Here is a 16230-nt window from a genome sequence, read left to right as displayed (position 1 = left end):
AATGAAAACTTGGTTTCTGCTCTCATCTCTCATTCCAGAAGTTGGAGGTGTTAAGTACAATGCCCAGTGATATGAGATGCTTTATAAAAATGTGATAATTAAAGAGCTGTGCTTTATTTTTTGTCTTTGTTTTCAGAATTGGGAGGAGGGCATTTAGAGCTGAGCAGTTTTCCTCTGTGTACCTCACTAAAATATTCTCAACAGGAAGAGACGAACTTAGTTTTACATGTCTATTTTCTAACCATTTTTGGGGTTTCAGGGGTTACCAGAAAAAATACCTCTGATGAAGAAAATGTGATTTTTTTTCTCCTCCAAATATCTCAAACAAGTAACCTTCCTTCCCCTAGTGTGAAGAAACAAATCAAGAACAAATAATCTGCTGAGTTTCTCTCTCTCCTGTCCTTTTTAATCTCTGCAATTATTCCAATTTTATGATAGTGTGTTATCACTGTTCATTCCTTCTAAAACTTTACAGGCTCTTTGAAGTAATCAGTATGATTTTAGGGGTCACGTGCATAGTCACTTAAACCTGTGCATTATGATGGGAGAAATTTCTATTAAACTTTATGATGGGTAGATGAAGGCTTGTAAGATTTTCAATTAACCTGAAAGATTAAAGCATTACAGCTATTGTTCCTGAGGTGAAGAAATGGTAATGTGTTCATTACATATGGGTAGTATTTAAGCAGGAAAATAATTCTGTTTTCTCACTACTTTGGGAATGGAATTACTAGTTACCTGTGAGGTTTTGATAGACTCCAAAATCAAGGAAAGAACAATATTTAGTGAGGGCCTGCATGAAGGTACTGGAATGAATAAATGTTATGGTATTGGAAAACAGATGTACCACAATTAACATTTATTCTGGTTGACCGTGCATGTGATACGCATAACAGGTTAATCTGAGGCAAAAACCCAGAAGGATTAAAAATTTGGGTGCTATGGGATGACAGGGCAAGGACAGACCTGTGGTTTTGTTCTGGCAGCTTGTCCAGGAAGTGATTCAGAGGCAATGCCACAAATTAAAAAAAAAATAAAAAATCTTCTCATCAGTTAATAGAAGGAAAACTTTGGGGTTTCAGGACACTGAGTGTTTTGCTCCCATCTGCTAAAGCCATTAAGGAGATTTTTAAGGTATTACAAAGATATTGAAGGGTATAAATGCTTCGCTGGGTTGGTGTCAGGTCACACAGCAACTTAGGTGAGGAAGTAGACTAGAGGAAAATTGGAGGATTGAAAAATATTTATTATAAATAAGTGATGAAAGGCTCTGGCCAGAGATGGTAAGATGTTTATAAACAGTAGAGGGATGTGGTTTAGCAGGAAGGCGTGCTCGCTCATTCCCATGCCTGTGTATGAGTTTCTTGTACTGGCAGAGAAGAAAATAGAATATAAAGCATAACTCAATTGGATTAAAATGTTGAAAAAAAAATGATGACACACAAGAACAGTGTGTCATTAATGCTATTTTTTTTAATATTGGCAAAATGCTCTGGGGAAAAAGAGTATGAAAACCAAATAGAGTTAAATAGGGCATTGAAGATGTATAATAAATATATGAGGGAGATGGAGTGGGTTAGCAAGAACATAAACCAGAAATGGTTTTATATTATTCTGTGAATTCTGAAAAAAGGAAGTGAAGACTTTCTCTTGTTTTCAAATGGTGTTGTCTCTGTCCCTTCCTATTTGCACCTCACTGTGCTGTCTGATAACACCCTCTAGATGGTGATGGGGGATTCCAGCATGTTGAATTTCTCCTGACTTCGTGACTTAGAATAGATATCTGGTGTGGGTTTGGGTTTGTTTTTTAAAAATACATATATAAAGTTATTTTTGACAAAGTGTTGGCATAATTGTAGGTGGTGTTTGAGCCAGTGTAGATTTAAACAGATGATAAAATCAAATACAGTCATGAAGAAAATGGCCTGTTACCCTTTACTTAAAAGACTGCATGGATATTGTAGCCTTTATTTCATAAGGAGTTATGAGCATGCAGCAGAATATTTCTAGGGAACTCATTTCTGGTAGGGATTATGTAAGTTTTTACTTGGCTTTTCTTTAGGTTGCATGCCTGTGTTTCTCAACAGCAGGAAACTGCTTCAGAGCTGTGCAGTTTCCTTTTCTTAGCACAGCTAAGAGCCACTACTTGAGCTTTCTGGCAAAGTAAAAAATTGCAGTCCTTACACCAGAGAGCATTAGAATTTCTTTGATTTGAAAGTACTTGCAGCTGCTCTGTTTGGAAAAACCTAAACAACCCATCACCCCCACATATCTGCTAGAAAAAATAGATTGCCATGTAAAGAGTGTTTTTGGCTTGTTATATGTAAGAATGAAGTCAGCGTGTTACTGTTTGTTTGGGTGTTTGTTTTTTTTTTTTCTTTTCTTTTTGAAAACTGAAATCTCTATTATTTTTAAAAATACTGGAAGAAGTTGAATAGTCATCCTTCCCCTTGAAAATACCACAGTATTTTGAAACATTCTATTGGACATAAAGCATATGGCATTATCTCTTTAAATGTTTTTTTTTTGCGGTGGGGACATATTGCTTTGCTTTTTGCAGAGTATGTTAAAGATGGTATTGTTGCTCGGGCTTAATGTTAACCATGCTTTAGAGGAAATAGTGGCCAACAAAAAGAGATGGAAACCTGATTATTGCATTATTATTCCAGGATTTTTTGTGATGTTATGATCCCTTTATCATCTCTGTGACCCTTCACTGGGAAGCCTAAAGCTGGACACAGCAATCCAGGTGTGGCTTTATTAGTACTATAAGTACTTAGTAGTAGAGCAGAGAAGAAGGATCTGCTTCCCTTGGCCAGCTGGCAGTGCTCTTCCTAATGCAGCTCAGGATGCTCTAGGCCTTTCTTTGTGTGACTGGCTCTCCATCAGCTTGTTACCCATCTGGACCATCAGGTCTTTTCCTGCAAAACTGCTGCCCTGCTAGCCAGACCCCAGCTTATACCAGTGCTTGAGGGTAATCCTCCCAGGAGCAGGATTTTTCTCTTCTCATTGTTGAACTTGCTGATGTTCCTGTTGGCCCATTTTCTCAGTCTGTGGTGGTCCCTCTGAATGGCACCATGTTCATCTGGTTTATCAACAATGCTTCCCAGTTTTGTATTATCTGTAAATTTCTGCTTGGTCACGAATGGAGATGTTAAAATAGTATTGGAGCCCATGTGACCCCTGGGGCACACTGTTGGTGACCAGCCTCTAGATGGACTGTTTGCAGCTGATAACAGTCTCCCACGGCTGACAGCTCAGCCCGTGTTCAGTCCATCTCTGTCCACCACTCACTGCCCACTTTCCTGCTCTGTACTTTGCCAGTTTCTTTATGAATATGTCCTGGGAGACACTGTCAAAAGTCTTACTAAAGTCAGGACCAACATGTCCATTTCTTTCATCTACCAAGACAAAAATCTCTTCATGGGAGGCTAACAGGTGTATCAGACATGATTTCCCCTTCAAAAATTCAGGCTGAAGGCTCACATGTTTTGGAAGTTGTTTCCAAGGTTAGTTGCTCATTCACCTTCTCAGGGATTGAAGTGAGCCTGACTGGCTTGTATTTCCCCAGATCTTCCTTCTTGACCTTCTTGAAAATAGATCTGACATGTTTTTTCCCATCACTTTTCAGCTAAACTTACTTAGGGAAGGCCTTTAGTGTGCAGTTTCCTTTTTACGATGTGCCTTTCTTGTTACTTTTGTAAAGACACTTAATTTAGACACTGCAAACAAAATAATATTTTTTGCTGACTTTACTATATGTTGATCAAATCTTAATTTTGGAGCTTGAAGCAGCTCTAAATATAAATAAGGCCATATGATAAAAGTAGTGTACTATATCTTGTTAATTTTTTTCCTTACTTCCACTTCATTAGCTGAAACCAGCCCAGGTTAATTGAGACTGGGAACTCTATTCCAGACTACCATCTTCAGAGAGTAATCAGTTTTCCTGAGAGAATCACTTGAAGGTTGTCAGGGAGGACCCTTGCAAAGGCCTTCCTTTGATGCACACCAGAAATAATTTCTGTGAGCTAGCAGCTCCCAGCTACCCATCAGTATGAAACTTAGCAACCTTCATTCTGGTCGTGGGAGGGGGAGCTTGGAGATTGGTGTGAGCAAACCAGGACATCAGTCGAGCTGAATTGATTTAAATCATAATTAAAAATGAATTCTTTAAAGGAATGGAGAAGCTTTTGTGTGTTATTTGTTGTTTCCCTTGAAAATGCTTGGTTTTCACCTGCTGGAAAAAAAGTGAAATTAATTGCTTGGAAAGTAATGTTAGTGCTTTATGCTAATAAAGCTTTTTTTTTTTTTTTTCCCCTCCACTTTTACACAATTATACAGGCTAACACAAATATAGCAGATTTCTTAATATTTGCACATTCTAATTTTATAAGATAATGATTGATGCATTTCCTGCTTACTAGCTAATAACTAACTTTAATTTGGGACATTTTGATGGAAATTTGAATTCAATTAAAATACAGAAACCAAGCAGTATACACTTTTCCTCAAAACCATAATTCATATGGAAAACTAGTGAATAGGCTAAACAAAGCCACCTTTATTGCCAAAGCCATCTTTATTGAATGAAGCAGAATGTTTCTGGATATTGTGTTCTAGATTTTATAATTCATGGATATCATCTTGAGCAGGAAAGTTACAGGTGGTTTCAGTCTTACAAGACAATTAGGATTTTTCTTCTGGAAAGGTTAGGCAAAAAATATGAACTGTGAAGTGGCAAAAAGTTGTTTATATTATCTTCCATGTTTTTTAGAGTCATTTTGATCTATGATTTATTGCAATAATCTCAGGTATTTCCAGATGTAAGTAGGTGCCTATTTTACTATGCAGGAAATTAGTGTTCCCCAGCTTTGTTCTTTATACAATTCTGTTTTATTAATGGATTGAGTATATAATTATTTTTTTGGATCTTACTTATTTTGACAAAAGAAAAAAATATGAAGAAACTTTGTAAGGACTATATTGTTGCTCCTTTTTTGTGGGCTGTATGAGATAAGGACTGTGTGTGTATGTGTGTGCAGAGCTTAGAATATAGTCCAGGTTTCAACACAGAATTTGATTTGGGCTTCATTCCAATAATAATAATAATAATAATAATAATAATAATAATAATAATAATAATAATAATAATAATAATTTGCTCTAAGTGAAGGGAGGAACAGATTCTTAGCCTGCCTCAGGCAGATTCAGACAATTTTTTATTCAAGTTCCACCCAGGCTGCTGTTTGCAAGTAAGGAGACACCTCTTCATTGTTTGGTCTCTGATGTCTGGGCCAGCAGGTCTCTCCTTTCAAATCTGAGGTGCTCATCCCCCAACATACCTGGACAGATGGCAGGAAAGAGGCTGCAGGATCATCTCTTCTAGTTACTTCAGGAGAAATCACAGGCTATCAGACTTCATGCCATCTGACATTCAGACCAGTGCAGTAGATCTGCTTCCTGGGACACACTGCTGCAGTCAAACCTCAGGATGATCCAGCTGTCAGAAGAAATCAATAATGACTGAAGAAATTGGTTGCTATGACTGTTGCAACATGATGGCTTTCAGTGCTGTTTGACTGCCTTATTCTGATGATGAATTAGGCTTAAGATGCCTAAGGGTAAATACAGGATAGTGGAGTAAAGTGTAAATGCATGGCTCTGTAACTCTACCTCAGAATGTGCAGTGTCTGAAGGGTTAATATAATATGTAATAGTTGATAGAAGTGCTGACAGCTCACATAGTAAAATAGCTTCTAAGAGCTATATGCAAACTTGTGTTGCTAACCAAAAAAATCTAATTTCTTTATTTTTATAAATATAATGTGCAATTAAAATTAACTTATTTGAGAGGTAAAATCTGTGATATTTGGGGTTTATTCTGGAAGCCCTGTAACTTTTAAATCAATTTAGTAGCAATATCCAATATTGTTTGCTAAAGCAGGTATATTACATGTTTATGTTACACGTGCTGGTGGAACGTTTTTGTTACCTTGGCAGTAGTTCTCATCTACTTTGAAGTAGCTTGCTGTGGTTTGAAAATACATTAATGTGTACTCTGAACATTTAAATTTCAATGTTAAAAAAAAAATATGTGCCTTTGGTATTTAATACTTTTATTCACAATGAAATGAAACAGCCAGTGCCAGGATTAGTTGCTACAGAAGACAGGATGATTTTGCAGTTACTAAGCTTTCCACTTCTGTCTGAAAGCACATGTTTTACCCAAACCTGTGAAGTCTGTAATTTTTTTTGAACTGTAGTTTTTTGTTAAAGGTTGTTTTTTTTTTTTTTGGCAGAACAAACATAAATTGTTATTCAGCAAACCAGTAACATGGTTATCCTTTCGAGATGACTTCTGAGTGATCCTGCCAACTAGTGTGTTCCTATGCACACATTCAGGCCTTCATGCATTTGAATGATGGAGATCCTAAAGGAAATGAGGACTTAAATTGGGAAGTGATTCTTAGAAATTTCTGGACACGTGGCTTACAGCTTTATGTAGGACCTGATTATTTAGTTTCCTCTATGAACAGAAGGCCTTTGGCTTTGCTGACTACTTTTATTAAGCCATTTACTGATATGCTTTTAAACAGATACATTTTCTAAAGACATGTTCAATACTGATGGTACTGGTGCAGCCAAATCTGACATGCAGGAAGAACTGAGCTGATTTAATTAACAAGTGCTATTCAGATGGTAAAAGACTGTTCTAAACTCTGCTCTGCCACTTTTCAACAAGTGCATGAAAAAGGAAATGAACATTTTTATTGAACAAGTTGCTCCTCAGCTTTTAATGTAAATTGTTATTATTCTGCAATACTAATGCTGCTTCATCATTTGTCAGTAGGTCTTTTGAGGGCTAGACCTCTTCAGTAGCAGTAGTGCTGCTAAAATCAGTGTGGCTGCTGTGTGCAGTTCATTCACACAAATAAATGACAAGATGGAAGAGGGGGAGAAGGTCCTATGGCAGTTTTGTCAAATGAAGGCAGATCCCCTTCCTCTCTTTCCCTTCAGATTCTTGTCCTTATTGTACTAAAATTTATTTAAGGAATTGGCAAAATAAGGCTTTGCATAAATCGTTGAGCTGCTGAATCATTACGTAATTTTTATGTGAATTCACCAGAGACCAAAAAACCTAAAAGAATCTGTACATCACTTAAGGCAAAAAATTGTAGGAAGATGATTTCTTCTTCCAAAAGAGAAGATCTCTGTGCAATAGTAGAATCATTTCATAAAGTGGCAAGTTTCATCTGGGAGTAGCCATTGTTCCATGGAGTCCACCGTTGAAAGGGGAAATGCATTAGCAGATCTCTTGAAAGCCCTTTTCAGTTTAGATTGCTGTAGTCATGGACTGGTATTCACAGGTGAAAAAAGCTTTTTCCATTTTCTGCAAACTCTATTGTAGGTGCTTCAAGGGAAAATTATTTTTCAAGCTGGTGTCATCTTAATGTGCAGAGGAAATAGTTTCATTGTAAGAAAAAAAAATCTGTTTTAGGTTAAAATTTGTGGATTGTTCTTCCCTCCTTACCTTTTGGCTATTGACATGAAACTCTTCCTTTGCAGACAAATCGTAGGGTTTAAGTTGCTGTGCACCATGGAGTATAACGATGTGAGTTCTTACTAACTTTTTCCTGGGTTGTGTACATGCCTCCATTTCCCTCCAGAAAAGGGCATGATGAAGTGTGGTGGAGCAGACAGCACTTGACCAGCTTCAGGTTTGTCCTTGAGCTTGTATTCCAGTAGAATCAAGCATGAGTCTAATTGAAACTCCATAATTAGAATACAGTCAAAAGATTGATACGACAAGACTTTAGTGTGAGTCTTAATTTCTTTGGGGTTTCAGAGGGTTTGCAGATTTTGTTCGTCAGAGCTTCATTTTTCTTGAGTATATAATTAGCTTCATTTTCACCCTGTGTTGGTAGCCCCCTGGAAGCCTTGTGCATTGACAAGCTGAGCAGAGCCAAGAGAGTTGATGATTTTAGCAGAAAGAGTAAAAAAATAAGCAGAGTCTAAGCTGATGCCAAGACAGATTTGGCAGGGGAAGAAGGGAATGGTTGATTATCAAATGGAAATTCAGGGACATTTGAGACCCTGTGTGACCTGTGAACAAGTGCCCCTAGCATGACATATGTAATTAAGATTTTAGTCAGCAGAATGGTGACGGCTTATGTCATAAAGTCTGAAAGTTTTACCACCACTTCTATACAGTAGTTTGTATGGCAACTGTTGTTGCTTGTGAGTCATAAGTAGTAATCTTAAGATCATATCAGTAAAATTTTATGCTATACACTCTCCGAGTTTGATATACAGTACACCAAAAATGTTCTACAGAAAAGTTTATTTACTAACAGTTCAGAGGCTTTTACATTTTTATTGTAGGTAGTTTTCATTTTCTGCATCTGTAAATCTACTCTTTAGTTATTTCACTGCTGTATATAGTCAAGAAAGGAAGATATTTTAATACACATATAAAAAGTCTGTAAGAATTACATGTAGTAAAATTCAGTATCTAAACAAAGTGTGACTAAGATTTAGTGCCTGGAAACTTTACAGTTTATAGGAAACTTTACAGGAAATAAAAAACATGTGTTCTGCAGTGGATGAAAGTTGATAATCCAACTTCTCCCCTATGAAAAATATAAGATATTAAAAACAGATTCATGATTTAAAACATTGTAAACATGATTATAATGTTATGTTGCTTGTCCTGCTCCAGGAGTTAGAATAATTCTGGAAGAGGAAAGCCTTAACTTTTGTGGTTATAAATAATAAAAAACAAACAACCCAAAACATTCTATGCTTTAGCAGTCAAGAAGTAGTCTGCTTGCCAAATGACTGCTTTTCTGTCACTGGTATATGCAATTTAGAAAAGGACTAATCTACTTCACAGAACTGGTAGAGTGGAGGAGAGAAAGGGATTGTTTTCTCTTCTGGATATGTTTGTGATGGGTACCCTTCATGTTCTATTTGTGTTTCTGATGGAAAATCAGTAGTAAGTCTATGAGGAGAAGAGACAAAAACATGTTGGAAAGCATATTGGAAATGCTTTTGATGCTGTTGATTGAATTGTTAGTTTCCACTCACCTGGCTTCATTTAAGGAAAGGTTATGTGTGCTGTGCTAACATGTATTTTGTCATTAAGTCTCTCGTGGAGCTCTCTGCAAAATGCATTAAATAGTCATGTGGGTTTTTTCATGCTTGGTGGTTTGCCTTTTTTTTTTCCTGTACTTGGTTTCTTTACTGAAAAAGAGGAAAGTTGGTTCTAAGCTGCTTTATAAGAGGGCCTATTATCCTATTCTTTATCTTGCCTTCACCTTCTCTACTACATTGGCCCTTACCATGTATCTGACATCTTGCCCAACTTTTCCGTGGTTTTGAGCATTTTTAAATAGGAGACAGCTACTACTCAAGTGACATACTGTTAAAAAAAGGCTTTTGCCTAATGACACAGGATAGATAAAGGAAAAATAACTTCATTTTTCCCTGTTTCTGCCAGTGTTCACCTGTATTACCTTCTTTTTTTGCTCTGAAATAAAATAGTATTGACAGTGAAGCATCATTTCTGAATCGCTTGGGTGTGAACATCAGCCATAATTAGTTAGGTGACATTGCTGTTCGTATCTTATAGTGATGGAAAAAAGTGAAAGTGTTGTGAATAAAATTCAAATATATTCTTTGCACTTCTATGTGACTCTACTTAGAGGTGTTGGAGTAACAAATTGCTATTTGTTGCTTAAATAAAAGGAGGAATATTTTATTTTCAAGTCCTTCAAGCAGTAGAGTCACAGGCATCATACAGGTTTGTGTTGTGCTTAATATTTAATTTTGCTGTAGTGAGGAGTTCAGCAAAGATGAAGTGTAAGTAAAGAAAAGCATTAGGATAGGAGGAGGAGATGACCTTCCTGAAGTTACTTTATGTTTCAGTAATATCAGTTGAAATATTGACTCTTGAGTATTGTATTCAGTTTCAGACCTCTTATTCTCTAAAGCAAGATTGAAGAGAAATTAGAAGAAGTTTTTCAAGAACCCAAGTAATGGAAATGATGACTTCTGTATGAAGGAATACTAAAAAAAGAAGCTTAAACATCACAGTATGTATGACTGCAGTTTGAAGAATGGAGTAAAAATAGTATCTTGTCAGCTCAGTATGATTTCCATAGATGCTTCTAGTATAATCCATTAATTTCAGTGGAAGTTTTTACCTAGACCACCTAGAAATCCTACAAGAGTAGCATGAAATTATGAATGGAAAAGCCTAATCCATATGGATTTTCCTGCCTATCCTGTGCCATGAAACAAGAAGGGACTAGTTGAAATACCACCATAGTGCATGTTAAGTAAACCAGGTAGAGTTGTTCCAACACAGAATTAGCAGGTGCTGTCCGAATGGCCACTGCAGTTTGTCTGCTGTCTTATTTCCATCTAAACAAAAAACTGCTGACAAATTTTGTTGTAATAGAGAAGGAACAGTGTTGAGTCGTGTTTTGTTTACACAGCTAACTGTGGCTGTCAGTGAGCATTCAAACTTTCTTTTTAAAAATTGCTGTGAATATTTGTACTTTTGCCAGTTAATCTGAGAGTAGAGATGCCAGTGAGGGGAATAAAATATGGAAAATAATGCTGTGTTTTATATAGCACCTGCCATACTCTAGAATGTTAAAGCACTTACTAAATAGATGCTGAGATGGATAAAATATGACAGTGCCTATAAGCAAATACATCACCTGCTAAGCTTTCAGCAATATAACTGGCATAAAGCCATGAGCACCATTAAAACCGTGACTGAAAGAAAGACTTGGATAGACCTCTAAGGAATAAACCCTTAATATGTGCTTCATTAAAAAAAAATTGTGATAATGATCATAGAAATTATAACAAACCACAATAAGACTGGAAAGACCTTGAGATACTGACTAGTCTGGCCCCCAAAGCAGGTTGAATTTTACACCTGTTTCTTCTTAGCACAGCTGTTCAGAAATCTGTATAAAGTAATAAAACTACAATAGGGTCTGCACAAGCCCTCTCTTACAACATGTCACTGTATTTGCAAAAAGACTTCACTTTATAATTCACACAAATTTTTCTAATTTTGGTTTTGGTAGGTGAATTGCTACATGTTCTAGCCAGGGTGCAGTGTAGACAAGATTATTCCAGATTCTTCCAGATCTGATGATGATGGTAAAAGTGCCTTTAGTTTGTTTCCTCTGGCTATATAGTCCTAGTATATTCAGTCTTTTTGTGTAATTCCTTTTTTGAGACATGTAATTTCTGCTACTGTCTTTGCACTTCAAATTGTTTTGTATTTTTTTGGATTATGCCAAAATTTAGCTTATTTATTCCTTCCTGCTAAACAAGACAGGAATGCTTCCTATTTTATGTGGCATATATTCCTGTTTATATAACCACATGATAACTCTTTCCTTTTTTTTTTTGAATGCCATTTTGAACTTCTATTGATCTCATGGTCTATTAGAAGCCCTGGTTCCCCTCTGAGGAAGGTGTTGTCTAGCAGTTTATTTGCTCTGCTATCAGTGGGCAGCTGGCTTTGACAAAGTACAGAAAGTTGGACTTGCCCCTGATGAATTGTTCTGTTATTTTTCTGACCACTTCTCTAGTTTGACAGAATGATTTTGGGTTCCAGCCCTGTTTATCCAGCATACCTGCAGTGTTGGCTCTTGATGATCAGCAGATTTAAGCATGTCCTCTGTTCAGTTCTGTAGGTTGCTAATGGAAACATGCCCTGAAACTGGACCAAGTTCAGATCCTTGCAAAAACCCACTCAGCAAACCATCTTGTGTTTGACAGAGAGCTGTTAATGATTTTTTGGGGTCATAAAATCAAATTTTGCCTTCATTCACTCGTAGTTTCCTGTAGAAAGCACCTGCTTATGAGAAAGCATGTGTGAGGGAGTCAGCTGCCTTTTCTTTGGTAATACAAGGTGGGAAGCATAAAAGGGAAATCAGGAGTCTTGTGGTTTCTGGCCTGTTTTCACCACTATTTCTCAGTGGGAAAGAATAAAAACTGAAATTTTTAATGATGTGATGATGCATAAGGAACAAGTAGGAGTAGTTATTCCTAAGTGCGAAATAGGACTTTATTTTTGCTGAATCTCATAGCACAAAAAGAAAAGTTGGAAGGGCTTGTTTGCACATAAGTAGCCAGTAGTTGAATGGTCAGATAAGGATATTCTGTGACTGTTTTAGTAGCTTTAATAGTCAGGCTTCTGTTGGACTCCTGTAATTCCTGGATGCTTATAACAATGCAGATCACAGTTGCTATAGAAGAGACAAATATGAAAGTATCCTGTCAAATATCAAAGAATAGTATTTTGTTTCAGAACTTATATTTCACTTCTTCACTAGTGTGTTTTGGGTCATTTGTATCTATAGGAAGAAGTCTGTCATGGACTAAATTGTATGTCCTGAAGGCATTATGTGACATACTGAAAAATACACAGAATTCAATGTAATTTTTTTTTTCCAAGAGAGAGAGAGGGCCAAACACAGCAGCATGAGTACAACTAGATATAAAGTCATTGATATTCTTACTATAGATGATTTCTTGTTGGCCTATGGAATTGAAACAAACAGTAATTAAGATAAATCCAAGTCTGCTGATATTTACACTAATTGCCCACAGATTGCTAATAATAAACTTGTGGTTTTTGAGTGAAATAACATAAATTAGCATGACAGTTGTATTGACTGCACTAAATTTGATGCACCTGGAACTTAAATTGAATCAAGTGTGGATACCATTAGGATGGAGATGAATGTGGTAATTATTTGAACAGCTGAATGGAGGACATTCTTATGGAGATGTAATTTTATTTACACAAGATGTTTTTGAGTGTACCTGGTATGTCAAAAGTCTGTGTTCTGAAGTTCTCAGTAAACAGATTTGAATTCAGGCCTTAAGCTGCAAATCCTGCTATGTGAGATACATCCAGTGCAGGACTCAGGCATCAGAACTGTGCATGATTTTGTAGTTATCTTTATAAGGCTTAACCTGGCAATGAGTTGGGTGCCACCCTTCTGCAAAGTGGTGAATTTCAGCCTTAAGTGTGAATATATGTCATCATTGGACACACCAAAAATATATTTATATTATTTATTTTGCAATTTACTGCAAACTTGTAAAAAGTGCTACAAAAAGCACATCAAGTTAAAGAGTGCTGAAATTTACCTCTTTTTTTTCTGATGAAAAATTATGATTTGTTCACTTCACATGGTATCCAGTTAATCATAATAGCAGAGAAGTAATTTGAAAGTATAAAGAGACATTAGAAGAGCTTTCCCTAGTTTGCTACTCTACTGTGAGAAGAAGCTGGCTTTAAGACTTTAAGGAAAAAAGTCTTAATGAGTGCTTTAAAATTACTTTATCTTAAATTCATGTAGTGCTAAAGAAGACTGAATGCCCACAACAGGTCTATGACAGCAATAATGCAGGAAACTACCTTTCCTCTATTTCTATCTTAATTAAATAGCATGAGCCTGGAAGCAAGAGGTTGTAATTTATTATTATTATTTTTTTTCTGCCTGTCTGTACACAGTATTTGATCTTGTCCTCTAATTATGAACAGAGGTGCTGATTGTAATGGTGTATTTTGTGTAGGATTTTGCAACAGTATGTGATTGAAGACCCCTCCACAGGATCTAATTCTTCTTTAACTGATGTTGAAATGTTAACATCATGCCTTGATTGCTTTCCTTTCCTTTGAGCTGTGTTTCTAGTAAGAAGTAAATGAGAACTGAAAAGACTGACTTCAATTTCATTTTGTTTAAATTTTAGTCTTCATAGCTCTTTGGTAAACTTTGCTACACAATAAACTCACTCAAGTTTTTTTCCCAAATAACTTGCCTTAAAAAAAAAAGTCATTTTTTTATGGCATTGCTCTTTGGCTTTGAAGAAAATTCAAACATTCCTATCCAGTCTATTGATCCTTATTTATCACAACTCTTCTCTGTGGTGTCAAGAAGTGAACCACACACTGAAAGCAATCAGAACTGCTTGAGTCAATCTAATTATTCTACTCTGTCTCCCAGCAGATGACAGAGAGAAGTGGAAAAGAAGTGTTTCTAGCCCAGATGTCAATGAGTGCATTGGAATGGCAGAAAATTAAATGCCAGAAAGGTCCAGGGTAGTAGCTTTTACTTTCAGAATTAAAAAAACCTTTATCCTGAGACTTTTCACCCTTGGCTGGTAGGGTAGGAACATGTAAACGCCTAGAAATATTTAGTTGTAATTTACAAACTTGAAAGTGCCACATGCAGATTTAATTTAGAGCTACTGCAGTAAGATGTTTTTGCAACTATGCATAGAAATTATTGCAGTTTTGCTTGCATGTTTTTGAATAAATTGAAAGTTCACATTTGAACATTCAGTAAATTTGTAGATAAATCAGGTTCATCAGAAGTGAAGAATATGATTTTGTCTACTCAGCCTCAAAAGTAGCGTCCAATATTCATATTTTGATGTTGCATAGAAAATGAGTCAGTGTGCTATGCTAGGTCAGATTTTATTGTATCATATTGTAAGCTGGACAAATGTCCTGTAAATCTTTTGATTCTTTGAGTATATGTAGAGCAGTAGCATGAAAATGAAGTTAATATTTTTTTAAGACCAAATAAGAGAATAATTGCGGAGAAAAGTACTCCCAAAATAAAAACAGAGTCAGTCCTTATGTTGCTTACATGATAGCCTATAGTTGAAAAATTGTACATTTGAACTAGCAGGTACAGAAAATAAAACAATTCTGAACCATCATTTTTATTTAATAGCTTTGGACAGCTGTCCCTGGAATTCCAGGAATGTAATATGAAAGTTTCATAAGGAAAAGATACTGCCACACATCATAAATCTGTGGCTATTTAAGCTAAGTGTTGCGTAAATGCTGGTTATGTTTTTCTTTGCTAAATGAGACCTGATTTTCCTTACTTGCAGCTTATTGTAGCAGTAGTGTTTTGGATTTTATGTATCTGGGGTTGAGGGGTTGTGGCCATGTCTTTTTACCATAAAGCTAATTCATTGTGGCCTTCTCAGGTCCCGTGTAGTTGATTTTGGTCTCAGCAAGTCACTGTTTGCTACCTTATTGCACTTTTGAGACGGACATCTTTGTTCGATAATAATTTGGTTTCTAAGCATATTATAGTGGTAACAATGCATGGTGTAGTAGACACCCTCTTGCTGTTCCTTGACATTGAAGAGATTTGCTTTCTTTTTCCTTTACTCTGAACTTGCTGTGGGCTTTGTGCAAGCTCTGCTGAACAGGTTCTGCAAAACTCTTCAGCAAATGCTGGCTGCTGTGCCAGGCTGGCACCAAGCTTTTTGGCCCCTGCAGAGCCAAATCTGAGGTAAGAGTAGCAGTGGTGTTAGGTACAATGTGAAACTTCCCCAAAAGAGGTCACCAACAAACAGAGTTTGGTAGATGACAAGTGTACCATGAGCCAACAGTGCCCTTACGGCCAGGAGGGCCAATGTTATCCTGGGGTGCATTGGGAAGAGAGTGGCCAACAAGTGGATGGAGGTGATCCTGCCCCTCTGCTCAGCCCTGGTGAGGTCACATCTGGAGTGTTGTGTCCATTTCTGGGCTCCTCAGTACAGGAAAGACAAGGAGCTCCTGGAGAGGTTCCAGTAGAGTGCCACAAAGATGAATTGGGGTCTGGAGCATCTTTTATGAGGACAGACTGCAGGAGCGGGGCCTGCTTAGTCTGGAGAAGAGTGAGAGGGCATTGCTTTAATGCATATAAATATCAAAAAGGCAGCTGTCAAGAGGATTCTTGTTGCCAGATTCTTTTCAGTATTGTCCAATGACAGAATGAGGAGCAGTGGCCATAAAATAAAATTAACAAGAAGTTCCATCTCAACATGAGAAGGAACTTCTTTACATTTTGGGTGAGAGAGCACTGGAACAGGCTACCAGCCTTAACAATACTGTGCTTCTGTGATATAATTTCCTCATTAATTTCCTCAAGTAAATGCTGTCCTTGGTTTTGGTAAGCATGGTGACCAGAGGTGAAATCCTGTCTAGACCATGACAATTTGTGAATGCCATGTTGGGTTTTAGACCAAACCTGCCATGGAACAGGTACAGCAGCAATGGTCAGTCCACCAAGTTTTACATTTCCCTGTTTGCCTCAATAAAGCTTCATTTATATACCTTCCCATCGTCCCTAAATGTCTTCTGCCTCTACAGTTGATATCTCCTGATCATTCTAAGTACAT

The 16230-nt window shown here is 36.8% G+C and overlaps 1 protein-coding gene across 4 annotated transcripts in view; it reads left to right on the top strand.

Moving 5' to 3' along the window:
• FARS2 (phenylalanyl-tRNA synthetase 2, mitochondrial) overlaps positions 1 to 16230 on the top strand; it is a 226269-nt gene that overhangs the window by 25768 nt on the left and 184271 nt on the right. Inside the window, exon 1 of one of the 4 annotated variants that reach the window (XM_088169818.1) lies at positions 9994 to 10097. The exons of the other annotated variants lie outside the window; for them this stretch is intronic. The gene's annotated coding sequence lies outside the window, so the exon portion shown is untranslated. Of the gene's footprint in view, positions 1 to 9993; positions 10098 to 16230 lie in introns of those variants that run through there. 4 annotated transcript variants of the gene reach the window in all.

The sequence above is a fragment of the Sturnus vulgaris genome, chromosome 1 (assembly GCF_052056855.1).
Source record: "Sturnus vulgaris isolate bStuVul1 chromosome 1, bStuVul1.hap1, whole genome shotgun sequence".
NCBI lineage: Eukaryota > Metazoa > Chordata > Aves > Passeriformes > Sturnidae > Sturnus > Sturnus vulgaris.
Note: the sequence above shows the minus strand (reverse complement) of the source record. Positions and strands in the feature narration are given on the sequence as shown.